We start from the raw sequence: 13,259 nt of genomic DNA, 5'->3' as shown, positions 1-13,259 counted from the left end.
GCAGGGATAGGGCAGCTCTGCCACTGCTCAGAGGTGTGGCTGAGTCTTTTCTCCTTGTATTTGCAGAGTTCTGTTTCCTTGTGCACTGACTTGGGCTGAGTTTGGGCATTTCACATTCCTACTGGCTTGGAAGCTTTTTTCCAAAGGTATTTCTTCCCTTCTCCTCACCTGTGCTCTTCTTCATACTTTTCCTGCTTTGAGCAAAGCATCACTGATGGTTAGTGGATCCCTCCTCAGTGGGGAACATCACTTTGGTTTGTGTTATGTGATACTACGCAGTTTGTTCCCAGCATGTTCTGCAAGGAAAGAGCTTGGAGGCGGCTGATCGCAGTTGTCCAGGCCCAAGTCTCCTGGTGATCTCCCTCCACGTGCTCTGCCGGCTTTCCTTTCTGCGGCGAGTGTCCAGCAGCAGCTGGGAAGACAGGAGATAATGGGAGAAGGTAGTGTGAAAACACCATTCTTTGTGGGATTCTCAGCATGGCCAGCAGCTCCCAAGGGCAGCAGCTCCCAAGATCCTCAGTGCCAACCTGCCCACAAGGTGTTGTTGGAGGAGTGTCCCAGAGCAGTGCTGGGGAAGGTGGGGAACCCCACAGACCCCCTGTGCTCCCTGGGAGGGGAGATGGCTCCATGGTCCCAACTGTCTCTGCACACGGCAGCAAGCCTGGCGGAGAGAGGACAGAGGCATGCAGTGAGGGCTGCTAGGTATGAATCTGGTAACTGCTGTGGTTTGGGTCTGCTGTCTACAAACCTGTTGCTTTCTTTTTCAAATGTACCTTCATCACCTCAAACCAGCACAGATGTGACTGAAGGTTCAGGCAAAACTGCACTACAAATGTTGCCCCTTTCCTTCTTTTCTACATTCTGCCATTGGATTTATCATTTCCTTTCCATTGCAGGTCTGCCGTCTTCTGGCTGGAGTGTTTTTTATACCCTGTATTATAAGGAAACCCACACACGGGGAAAGCAAGAAAGAAGTAAATGGAAAACAAACCACAGGCCCAGCCATTAATCCTTCTGGGGAAAGCATGGCCTGGGCTGCATTCTTCAGCATCTAGACCCATTGTGGGATACACCAGGTGAAAATGGACAGCAGAGTACTAAAGCAAAGAGGGAGCAAAGATTAACATGGGGACTTGGTGGGCTAAGTATAGGCAATTCTTCCCTTCTCCAGTGACTTCTAGAAATGGTGGGGGGAATTCTGCAGCCAATATGATTTGGTTGATACCCAAAATATAACGTAGAGATCTGACAGTAGGGATTGCAGGTAGAAGATTAGGAATTCTCTGGCACAGCTGTCATATTATACTAAGCCTGTTACTTCTCTGTAATCCTAATTGATGCTCTCTCTATTCTGAGCCAGGTTCTCTGGTCAGCCATCATTCTGGGGGGTCTGCTGCTGCTCTCACACTGGAGCCTGTTCTTTTGTGCCTTTCCATGAGAAGCAGCTGAAATCATGAGTTAAATGTTGCTGATATTAGAGAGGACTCCTGGCATCTGCCCCAGACAGAGAAATCAACATGTAATTCATTAAAGATACCCATACCTATACTGCAAACACGTGTGTCCCAGATGGTGCCAGTTCCCATCACATTCCCATAAGAGGGAGCAGGAAGGGTCCATCCCTACTGAATGCAGCCCCCTGCCCTGATGGAACCACCCTGGCTCATCTCCCTGCAGCCTGGCAGAGATGCTCACAGACCTCTCCCAGCTTGGTCTACATTTTGACCCCAAACTGCCAAGGAAGGTACCAAATCAATGTATTTTTTGGAAGGGAAGGATGTGGCCTGAGATTTGGTGTCTCAAGACTATGCTCCTTGGACAGTGCTGATCTAGACAGTGCCTTACTCGCAGCATTTTTCAAATTGTGTGATTTCCTACAGTTTACAACTACACACAGTAGCTAGAAGTTATGACATGTAGCTGACTTTAAAGGACACTGTCATTTAGAAATGCTATGTACATGTTCTGCAAATGTTGTCATAACCTATGTTTTATAGTCTTAGACTGCAATTAATGGGGACAAAAATGGTTTGTAATGGTTTGTAGTCTGAGAATACTAGAATAGTTTAGGTCTGTATTTTTTTTCTAAATATAGAATTTTATATTTACTCAAAATAGATCTGTTTGCAGGTTGTGAAGTATTTAATACAGAACACAAGATAAATGCAGTGAGTGGATCTTGACTTGCATCAGGTAATCAAAGCAGGCAGAAAGGGAGGCAAGTGCAGCATGTCAGACAGTGGGTCTTTAACCACGCAGAAAGGTGCAACAGATCAGAAAGTGTCATTATTGTTTCTATTCCTCTGTGGTCTGCAAAGTGCTGGGAGCAGCAAGCTTGAAGCAGGGAGTGGGGCTGTGTGGGGCCAGGCTTTCCTCCCTATGGGCCATGGACCTCCGAGGCAGCACGGCGGACCAGTGCAAGGCTTCCGTGCCACCTTGCTGGAGGAGCGGGACAATCCCGTGTCCCCCAGAGCCCCCACAGGGATGGAGTCTGCAGGGGCTTGTGCCCAGCTGGGGCCCAGCGTGCAGCAGGGAGGGGTGCTGAGCTCTCAGCGGGTGGTGCTGGCACTGGGGGCACTGCTGGGTGCAGCTCTGGAGACTGGCACTGATGCACTTGCATTGCACGGCCATCACTTTCTCAAATAGATATGTCATCTATGTTTTCCTTAATTAAAATTTCTATTTTAAATTTCTAAAGGCTAGTCCTGCCTCTTCACATGCCTCCCTGAACATATGTCTGACCATGGAGCTGTGTGGTGGCTGTTGTCGGAACCCAGGAATGCAGCCTCAGGAACAAAGCCCTGCGCAGGCAAATTTGGCAGAACCTGGGCAGTGTCTGGAGCAGCAGTTAGGAATCTGGGATTGGGAGCTGGCCACGCTGTTATTGACTGGTCTTGCATTCCCAAGAGGACAAATCAGGGCCTTGATTGCCAGGTTTGCTGTTTTAAAAAGCCTTTGCTTTAATGAATGTACAGCCTAAGTATCATTGTTCTCTTCTCCATTCTGGGTTGTTTTTCAGAAAACAAGACCAGTTTAGGAAATTTAAATTTCTCCTAAAATAAAAATTTTATCTAGAGAAGTCCCTCTGTGCTTCCATTCTTAGTATAAATCAAATTTATTTACTTCTGTAGTTGAAATTGCATTACTAAAGAACATAAAGTTTCTTTAATGTTGTTTGGTGTTCTTTGTCTGGTTTTGAATGGAAGTTGGGATTATGTGACCATCTTGTGGCTGTAACACTTGTCAGTTCATTTAAATTAATATTTTAGTTTCTTATTTATTATCACAAGGTTTATTGGTTTGTTAGAAGTAATACCCAAATTTGTGATGCTGAGAAGGAAAAGCTGCAGTGTGAGCCCACCTGGAATTCTTGGCATAGGAGAAATGCATCGGGACCAACCATGGATGGGCAGGTTCCAGCACTCCAGTGGTCTGTCTGTCTGTGTGTCTATTTGTGTGTCTCATGATTTTCAGGTTGCTTTTCATATCCTGATGCAGCTGAAAAGTCAGCCTTTTTTTAGTAAAGTGTAGAATCTAATGAGCAGTGTGTCTGAAAACCTCAGCTGTTCCCAGGACACAGGTGAGTGATACAAACCTGGCATAAGCAGGTGACATGTGGAGATGGGTGTCTTGGAAATAAAACATGAAAGGAATCACACAGTGATCTAGGGTGGGCAGTTCACAGGGCCAGAGAGTTGGAGACTTTTACAAAACCACCTTGTTCTTCACTTGGTGCCAGTGGGCTTCAGTTCACAAAGAAAGTAGCTGGAAAAATTAGCCAGAAATAGTTGACCTTTCAAAAGGCCTCTAAAATACAATTACCTGATGTTCACTGAAGTGGTTCATGTGCTTCCCACTCTAAATGATTTTCTAGATTCACCCATGTGTGAATAGCAGTCTGATTTTATGGAAGAGGGAAATGGAGGAAAGAAACTTCAGAAAGGAGAGCAATACGCCAGGGAATTTTACTGGTTGTTTGCTTCAGGGGAAGAAAAGGGCAAATAGATGCAGCCACCTCAAAGTAGCCTTTTGACTTTGAACTTTAAAGGAACATGGGAGAGCTCTGAGGTATTGACAGCACTCGACAGAAGCTGTTCCATGGCGATAGGTAGGAAATTTAGGATCCAGTGGAATTTGCTTTCTTAGCCAGATGACAAATTCTTTTTTTCCCCCAAGTACAGCAAAATTATTACAGCCCCCGTTTTCCTTACTGTCTTTTCTTTCCTTCTGCCCTGGGTTGTCTGGTGCAGGAGATCCCATGCCTGTGTGGCCACCAGTGCTCACACCGGGAGCTGGCCATGCCCCCTCTGCAGAGTTTCAGCTCTGACCCTGGACCAAAGCAAGAGAGTTATCTGGGGCTGCAATCTCTAGTGGGCTTTAGGCAAAATACTTTTCTAAGGAAATTATTTCTATGGTTGGCACAAAAGTGCCTCTACCGTGCACCTTTCCAGTGGCGGCTGTGCCCAGGTGCACACAGCAGTCTGGCTTCAATAGTTCAGCCTTCTCTTCACTGCCCCCCTGCTCTGATCCCCCCAGCAAAGTGGGGGCAGAGACCACTCCCCATTGTGGGAAAGCAGCAGCATTCAAAAGCCCAAAGACTTTTTGAAACCAGGGAATGGGATTTCCACATATGAGGAGAGAGCATATTGTGCAATAGAAACTACATTTGTATGGAAGAAAATTATTTTCAATACCTTGGAACTTAAAGACTTCCGTGAACAAAAGCAAGTGACAATTCCCTTCCCCATCTGCATTATCTGACAAAACAAACAAGGTCCCTGAGACAGGTCAGACAAGAGCATCAATGTGGCAGTTGTAGCGCTGAAGCACTTTTCATTTGGTCAAGTATCTAAGTATCTTTGTGGGGAAAAATCCCCGAAGTTTTAACTTTGGATCCAAAGCATTAGACTTGTGATTCCACAGAATTTTGTGACTTTGGAAATGTTCTATTGTTTTTCAGTATAAGCTCATGAACCTGGAATGAAATTGTCCCTTGGGGACAAAACAAAACAGATGAAAAATAAATGCTCGTGTCAGGTCTGGAGACCAAGGGGGTCCTGAGCCATGGTCTTTAATGTGTTTCTTTTCCATCAAGTTCAGGAGCAACTTTGAGCAGGATTTGCTGCAGTTGAGGGAGACAGAAAAAAAAGCTCATATCAAAAATAAAAGAAGAACCCTGAATAAGATTTTTCAAAAAGCCGTTTATTTTCCTATATAAGACATCCAACTCCAAAAGTGAATGGTGAGTCAGGAGTGCACTCAGGCACATGGTTCCAAACAGCAGCTCCCAGGCTCCTCTGACTGGGGCTCTGCTGGAAGGCAGGTCAACTCGAGCTCACAGCAGCATAAACATGGGATGATGCAGAGCTCCTCAGGCTTCTGCCTCCTCCTTTTGGAGGCCGCACAATGTGCATGTCGTGTTCCTGAATTCATGCCTCTTCTGGCAATTTGTTTGCCTGATTCTTAAATGTCTGTGTTCATCTTGGTCTACACCAGTGCCCAGAGCTCTGCCAAGCTGCCAGCAGCTTGCTGAGACCATGGACAGATGCCTCAGCTTCCCACTGAGACTGCGCCCATGTCTCTGCCTCCCTGCCTGTTGCCAGCTGATCCCAAAGGAGCTGAGGAGCTGCCAGGAGGGTATCAAGAGTGCAGCCACACAGAAATGCACTCCCCATGTTCTAAGGGCAGTGTGCTGAGGAGCTAACCCTGGCAGAGAGACTGAAAGATGAGAGTTTCTCCCGGAGCCTGCTTTTAACTCTCCATGGCCCTGTTTGGGAATAGGCTGTAGTCACTACAGGCCTTTAGCTTGAACTTGCACTTCATCAGTCTGGGAGGAAGAATGGAAGAAATGTTCTGAGAGAAAATTCCATTTATGTCTTCTGCCACCTGCTAATGGCATATGTGAGCTGCTGCGTGCCAGTAGCCGATGGCAAAGATAACATCACTGTGGAGAAAATTGTGCAGTGCTGAAAATGAGACTCATGTTCCAGATGACCCGATAGTTCAGCTCCTGCTGGGGCCGGGTGTGGGGCCAAGCTCTGCTCACCAACACTCACACAGACACATTCAGTGTGATGGCCTTGTTGGAATCCCAGAAATTAAATTTTTTAGGGCAGGCAAAGGGACAAAAGCTGAAGAGCTTCTGTTCACATCCAGCCCCAAATCAGGCTTTTCTGCATATACCTCCAGCCTAATTACTATGAGCCAGAGCAAGGGAGGCTGACAGGTGGGAACAGCTGTCAAAGTGCTGGGTAAAGCTGCTGGTCTGAAAACTGACATAATGGCAGAGTAGACGTGGTGGGCAGCTCTTTAGAAGTAAACCTCCATTTACAATGGGACTGTAGAAATATTTGAAGCACTCAACAGCAAGATCCTTGTTGCTTTTCACATTCATGCTGCCTGGAGTTTTTGCTCAGTGAGGGAATTCATAGTGTTTTGTGTGAACCAAGAAGTAATTGTGAGCAACTACTTAAATAGCCCTAATTATGTTTAGAGAAGGCTGGTCCCTGAAAGCAGCTAGGATCTGTGAATAAACATATTGTCACAGGTGACCACCTGCTCTATGCATATGGATCTAAAGAAAGCCACTTTGCTAAGTTTAAATACCTCAAAGAAAAGCTGAGCAGACCCCAGACACCAGCAGCCATGCCTGCCAAAGCAGCATTGCATGGGGCTCAGCACGGGGAGCATGGCTCAGGGCCTTGCGACCACAGCACATTCCGCCAGCCCGAGGTGTCCTCTTGGGGGGCCAGGGCCTTTAAATACCCTATGGACAGAGAAAGGTAAAGAGACTGGGTCCCCTGAATGGGGGATGGACAAGCCTAGAGGCTTACCTTGCTTAATCCTTGGGCAAACACAGTCAGTGTCTGCAGAGTCCAGCAGCTGCTCCCACCTGCAGCAGCACCAACCCCACCTGTGCCAGCACTGCCCGGCACAGCCGGCCCAGAGCTCCCAGGGGACAGAGGGCACCTGCTCCCAGCCTGGAACCTCCTGGGAGTGGAGAGCGCCTGTTCTTCCAGCTTGGCTGTGGCCCTTAGCAGAATTTTTGAAAGAGAAAGTCTGTGACAGAGCAAATGTGAAGCTGTTGAACATGTTCAGGCCTTCAGCATAGGGGTTGAAGAGTTCACAGTGACGGCTGAGATAAGGCCAAGCCTGGTGGTGGGCCCCAAGCTGCCCCTGCTGCACCGGCCTCCTCCTCCTCCTGCAGAGAGCACCCAGCTGCCTCACCCCACCATTAACCACATCTAGCTTCAGCACAACTTAACAGCATAGAATTATAATATCTTATGACATGGAAATGGGTCAGAAACAAACTCTGTGCCTTTCTGTATTAACCTGGTGGTTCTTTTAACAGCTAGAAAAAATTTCTTAGTATTTGTGGTAATCAGTCACATTTCCTTCCTTTTTGTTCTGTTTTGATCACTGACTGCTTTCAGCACTCCTCGTGCATGGCTTTGCTCAGGGCTTGCGCATTTCTTCACAACCAGCTCCTGTTACTGCAGTACATTGAAGTCAGTGCTAGTGATGGTCACTGTGCAGGGCTGTGCAGAGTCAGCAGCTGCTGGAAGCCCTGTTCAGCATCTTCCCTCCAGGGCTAGCAATGTCCCAAAGAGCCACGGCAGGAAACAAGATGGCTACAGCATCACTCATCTCAGTTAAATTTACTGTCCGATTAAATAAATTTTTTAATCCCCTGTGATAAAAATCTTTGTGATTTCTGTAGTGGATAAAGATATTTGGTCTGGCCAAGTAGCCAGTTTTAAACCAGGCAGTATAAACTCCTTTTTCATGAAGGCAGGTGATTTTGTAATCACTGTATATGCTATATCCCACCAGGAAATTGTTATTCTGTAACATCAGCTGCAACACTAAATTTGCTTAGGATTTCGTTGGAATACTTCGAGTTTTTGGTTTGCTTCATTGCCACATCACAAAGCTGAGTTTCTCTACTATGTGAACAAAAGAGATGAGAGCAGCATATTTTACAAGAATGATGAGCAAGCATCTTCAGTTAGATGAAGATGGGAAGTCTTGTGGTCAGACACCCACTTAAGAGACATACAACTTAGATTGTTTCCACTACTGAACAGATTTTTTTAATATTATCTTTAAGCCCCATCTTCCCCATTTAGGACTTTGTGAGGTTCAAGCAATTCATATTTCCTAAATTGATTTCTCACTGCCTCCTATAATCATTCTGGCTGGGTAGGTTTGCTCTTTTGCAACAACCAGATTTAAATATGAGCCAACCTGGAAGAAATAAGTAGCACAGGATATATAAGCTCTCACTGAGAGAATACCCTCTAGTGCACCTATTTAAAGAATTTATGTTTAATTATGGTGTTACAGCACTGGCCACGTGCAAGGAAAGCATCGCTTTCCTCAGCTGACACAGATCTGTTCAGCTCAGAAAAGCCAGGATACAGCAGAAAATGTTGTGATGATATCCATTCTCCTCTTGGGCTGGGATATGCAAAGCTCCTCTCAGGAATGACTAAGTGCTTTCCTCCTGGTGTGCTACAGCAGCTTTCCAAGGATCAACCCATGGGTACACAAGAACTCATAAGACAAACACCTTGAGCTTCTAGACTCCTCACTTATTCCCAGGAAACTTCATTAGTGACATACACAGTGATGAGAACCTCCTTTGCATTCCCCCATGCACATCTTCTGAAGGATGTACTACAGAGAGGGACAGGATGGCATTTCCTAGCTTTCATCAACATAGATCACTGTACCAGAGCAGCCCTTTGTTTTGTAATGGCAATGATAACATTGGGCATATACCTCCTGTTTCCAATAAAGAGTCCTCGTTGCATGGCCCAGAACCCAGCACAGCCGAAGCACAGGCTTCGCCTGACATTCCCATTTCGCATCACTCTGGGCAGGGCAGGGAAAGCACTTACAGTGACCCTGGCTACTGCAGGGGAGATACATTCCCCAAAGGCTGTTGGCACCATATATTCAATCCCTCAGCACCAGCAGACACAGGTCAGTGACAAGACAGGTGAAAGAATAAGGCCTGAGGTCAGTAGATGTCCAGTACAGCCACTGAAGCTGCCTGCTTCCAGGAGCTGAGGCTGCCGCTCTTAAGGAAACAAAACTCCTGCCTGGTAGTATAACATCTTCAGTTATCACACAAAAAATTTTAAAGCCAAACAACAATCACCTAGCCAAGTGTTTAGAGTGGAAAAATATCAAAAATCAAGATGAGACGGACATGGTATGTCTCCTGCCTTGAATTCCTGGGAATGTTTGTTGGTGGCATGCCTGGTTATGGCGTGCTGGTTGGACACGGGGCCAGGACCGTGCTGTTCATCTACCAGCCTGATCCCCATCCTTCCTTTGGCTGAAGGAGATGCAGGTTAAGCCTGGGTGGGACAACTGCCAGGTGTTAGGAAAGATCACTTACGCCCACAGGTCACTTCCCCACCAAGGTGTACCTTGTTCCAGGGGTGTTACAGCCCTCCCCAGTTGTGTGGGACCTCAAGGGGGTTGAGAAAGCCCATGGAGCAAATAAGGTGAATGGCACCAAAATTTCCAGGGGAATCAATTTTGGTGAACGTTGCCCACCTATAATTCAGAGGCACTCTTTGCAGTGAGGCAGTGCAGGCAGGCAGAGCAGTGTTCATGTCAGAATGGTGCAGGTCCTTTTGCTGTGCTACAGCTGAAGCCCATAACGTGGAGAAAGAGAACCTCAGTCACAGGGCTGAGCAGGCAGGGTCAGATCCTGCCACAGTTTTGTCTCGTAACTAGACAGACCCCATACTTTTCAAGTTGCAGAACTTAATTTTTTTGCATTTCAGCTTTACAAATGCTAGTCAGTGGTTTTGCCACTTTTCATCTATTAAACTTCTTGGGTTTATCCATGTTCCATCCGGAGTTCCATCCATTAAACCCTAATTTTTCTGGCCTTCCTCACTTGTAAGTGGAAGAGGTCACCTTCAGAGAGGCTGGTTCAGGGGAGAGTGGTAGTAGCCATGGAGTGCCCTGTCCAGTGACGTCTCAAATGAAAGATAGGATGGCTCTGAAAAGCATGGTAAGTCTTTGAAAATTAAGATAATACCAATGCAGGCCCGTACCTGCTGCTGGCGTGTGAGATTCAGAAGTGCTGCTGCTGAACAGCATTTCCATGCCAGGAACCGGCACCAGCTGCTATGGATGCAAATCAGTCCTGCAGCTGATCCTACAGCATGGGTTCTGGACTCCTCCAGTTCTTGGACTCTTTCACCTCTGCATCACCTGGATTTCTTCAGCACGGTCATTAACAGCTCACACATACCTGCCACACCTTCCAGCACACGCCTCTGCATTCCTCATCCTGCTCCAAGATCTGCTTTGTTCATGGACTCAGCTCTTGGAGCTCACACTCACTGTGTGATTCACATGGGATCAAGTTATATGAAGTGCTGGCAAGTTGTGGTCATGATGGATTTAGCCCTGTCCTTGAAAGAACAGATCCTGTCACCTAACCAGTTGGGATGTATTTTACAACTTGCACAGAGAAAAAATGTACTGGAAATACCTTATCTGTAGTGACAATCTCTGGACCTCAGTACACATAGAAATCCAGTGATATCCATCGTTTGACATGCATTTGTCTGTTCTGTAACCTGTGACCAGAGTTCACAAGCTTTCTCCCAGCCTCTGCTCAGCTTATAAAGCGTTTCCTGCCATCTGTCACATTTGCCAAGTCTCCAATCCCTGAGTGCTGCCAGTATTTACAGCTCTCAGAGCTGCTGGGGCAGACAGGTCTGTGTGCAGGGATGCAGTACCTGGGAGCTCTGATGGAATAAGCTGAGGGCCCCAGCCCCTGACCCTGGAGGGTGCCTGAACTGAAAATGGCACAGGCCAGATGGAAAATGATCCCACCTTCTGCCTTTCTCATCATTGTTCTTACACGGCACAGCAAACCAGAACCTTAGACCAGCACAACTCCTGTTGTTGCTTGCTCTGCAGTCTAGGAAAAAAAACAACCCAGCTTCTCATTTCCACACAAGTGGGAACCAATAGTGGTTGGCAAATTTCTAGACTTGGCCAAGGGAAAGATCTGAGTCCTTGCTTAATATTAAAAAACTCTGCTTAGGCTGGTTTCATTTTCCATCTTTTTATTCTACTCTCCAATTTTATGTCTTTATTTTTAAGGTTTACATAGCATCAACTGCTTCTCAAATAGCTCTGTCCTTTAACTAGACTTATGAGCTGTTTACCTAACATGTTACCTGATAATAATTAAAATTATAATGTGGTCTGGAGAAAAAAAACCCAAGAAGTGCTATCTCTGAAGTGTTTGTGAATTTTTACAGTAGACGAGGTGTCCCCAGGCTCTGGGTGGGAAAGATGCCCCACAGATTACCCTCAGTTTCCCCAGCCCCCTTTCTGAACATGCAGGTTGGTGTATAGATAGAGAACTTGTTCATTGTAAAAAGGATGTTGCCGACAGCTTCACTTCAGGCACTGTGCAAAAGAGCTTCATTTGGGAGAGCTGCCCAGGAACAGGGATGGAAGCACAGTAGGCAGGGGCTCTGGGAAGAGAAGCCTCTGTTGACATCAGCGTGAGGGTGTGCTGGTCAGGGGCTCTGGCAGCCTTCTCAAGGGCAGGATGGCCTGGTGGTAGGAAGGGGCTGTTCTCTGGGACTGATCCCAGCTCACACCTGCTTTGAGGCTGTGGATTCCTTTTGTTGGCTCCCTGCAATACTGTTTTCATTTAGTAAATGACACACCTGGAGAGGTGATATTGCTCCTGACTGCCGCAGAAACTCTTCTGACCACACACCAGCACAAGGCTTTCCCACTCTCTGTTCTGTTCTCTGCTCTGAGCTCTGCAGTCTCACACCCATGCTATGCTGGCATACACAAAACTGCACTTTAAAAGTGACCACTCTGTGACCATCACAAAAATCCCTCCTTCTGGTATTTTTGCTAGCATCAGTCCCCAGAACACAGGCCTTAACAAAGGGAACATATTCCCTACTGATGTGCCAGACAAAAGTTCATGGCTTTGTCTTGCTGAAAAAGAAGTCTTGATTATTCATGCAGTTCCCAATGAGTCACTCCACACCCTTGAATTATTTCTGACAGATGTGAAATGCCTACTGCTGAATTCCTACTCCAAGGAACCTTTTGCATGACTGGTTTATCAGTGAATGTGAGCAGACTCATGATTTAGAGTGCTTCATCATCATGGCATGTGTGAGACTGAACACAATGACTAGGGAAACCAGACCCACCTATTTTTGGTCATAGGTTCAGAGCCTCCAAAATCTGCCAGCAGCCACACAAGAGGTGCTCACAGAGGGCTGGGTGTGTGCGCAGGGAAACCCAGTTTACCCTGAGACTCTCAAAAATCGGTTGGCTGAGGGCATATGAATTCACTCTCAGGGATGATACGGAGACTGAGGTGCTAACCTGAAGGCCAATTTCTGTCACTTTGCACCTTCTTGCTTTCTCTTTGCTGCCAGGAGTGTTTTTCCCACTGGCTACATACTCAGCTGTGGTGCAAGTCACATGTGGTCCCTGTCCCTGAGCAAGCCAAGGAGATCAGACCTCCCCAGCAGTGAGGGTATGCCCAGCTTGCTGCCCTTAGCCTGCTGGGCTACCCCAACATCCTGCAAGCTGGAAGTGCTCTCTGCTGTGTTTCCCTACAAGGGTGTTAGTGCACATCTCTCTGTATACTGTCAGAGACACATGCAAACTTTCATCCACAGCCTGCAGAAGATAGGTGAAAGCCATTTCCCAAAGGCTCTAAGGCCTCTCCCAAAATGAGGGATAACCAGGCTGGCCTGAGTACATTTCATTTCTCCTACAAAAAAAAAAAAAGGTCTTTCAGGGAACCTTCTCTGAACAAAAACCTCCTCCAAAGCGAGAAGGCCGCTGCAGTAAGGATGCCGTGGGGGTACAGACAGCTCAGAGCTGCTGCTCTCAGCTGCACCCACTGTGCACCACAGACAGGAACGTAGCCAGGGCAGCTCACCTGCTAACTCTGGGACAGCCTAACACCACGAGACTTAGTCTGGTCAGACAGAATCGTTCCCCTGTACATGCCATGCATGTATCTCACAGGAAACAGAGAGGTTCCTTACCAAAGGGAGCTCTGAGCTCCCTCTCAGAAAGCCCCAGCAGCAATCCCTGTTGGCACACCTGCAGTGAAAGGGCTGACTTGCTCTCACTGATGGCTGCGTTTCAGCAGCATTCCCGAGGAGGTGGCCAGGCCTGGCTCCATATGAGGTTAAGACATTATGTCTGCAATGGGAGATTTT

The 13,259-nt window shown here is 47.0% G+C and overlaps 1 long non-coding RNA gene across 1 annotated transcript; it reads left to right on the top strand.

The window, feature by feature from the left end:
* Positions 1-67: 67 nt before the first annotated feature.
* On the top strand, positions 68-3,079 carry LOC309576550. The gene is made up of 5 exons (XR_014226693.1): positions 68-146; positions 280-440; positions 897-1,076; positions 2,131-2,193; positions 2,699-3,079. It is a non-coding gene; the product is annotated as an uncharacterized lncRNA (long non-coding RNA).
* Positions 3,080-13,259: the final 10,180 nt, after the last annotated feature.

The sequence above is a fragment of the Coloeus monedula genome, assembly GCF_965178545.1.
Source record: "Coloeus monedula genome assembly, chromosome: 10".
Taxonomy (NCBI): domain Eukaryota; kingdom Metazoa; phylum Chordata; class Aves; order Passeriformes; family Corvidae; genus Coloeus; species Coloeus monedula.
The sequence above is the reverse complement of the archived record's forward strand: the minus strand, read 5'-3'. Positions and strand labels throughout refer to the sequence as shown.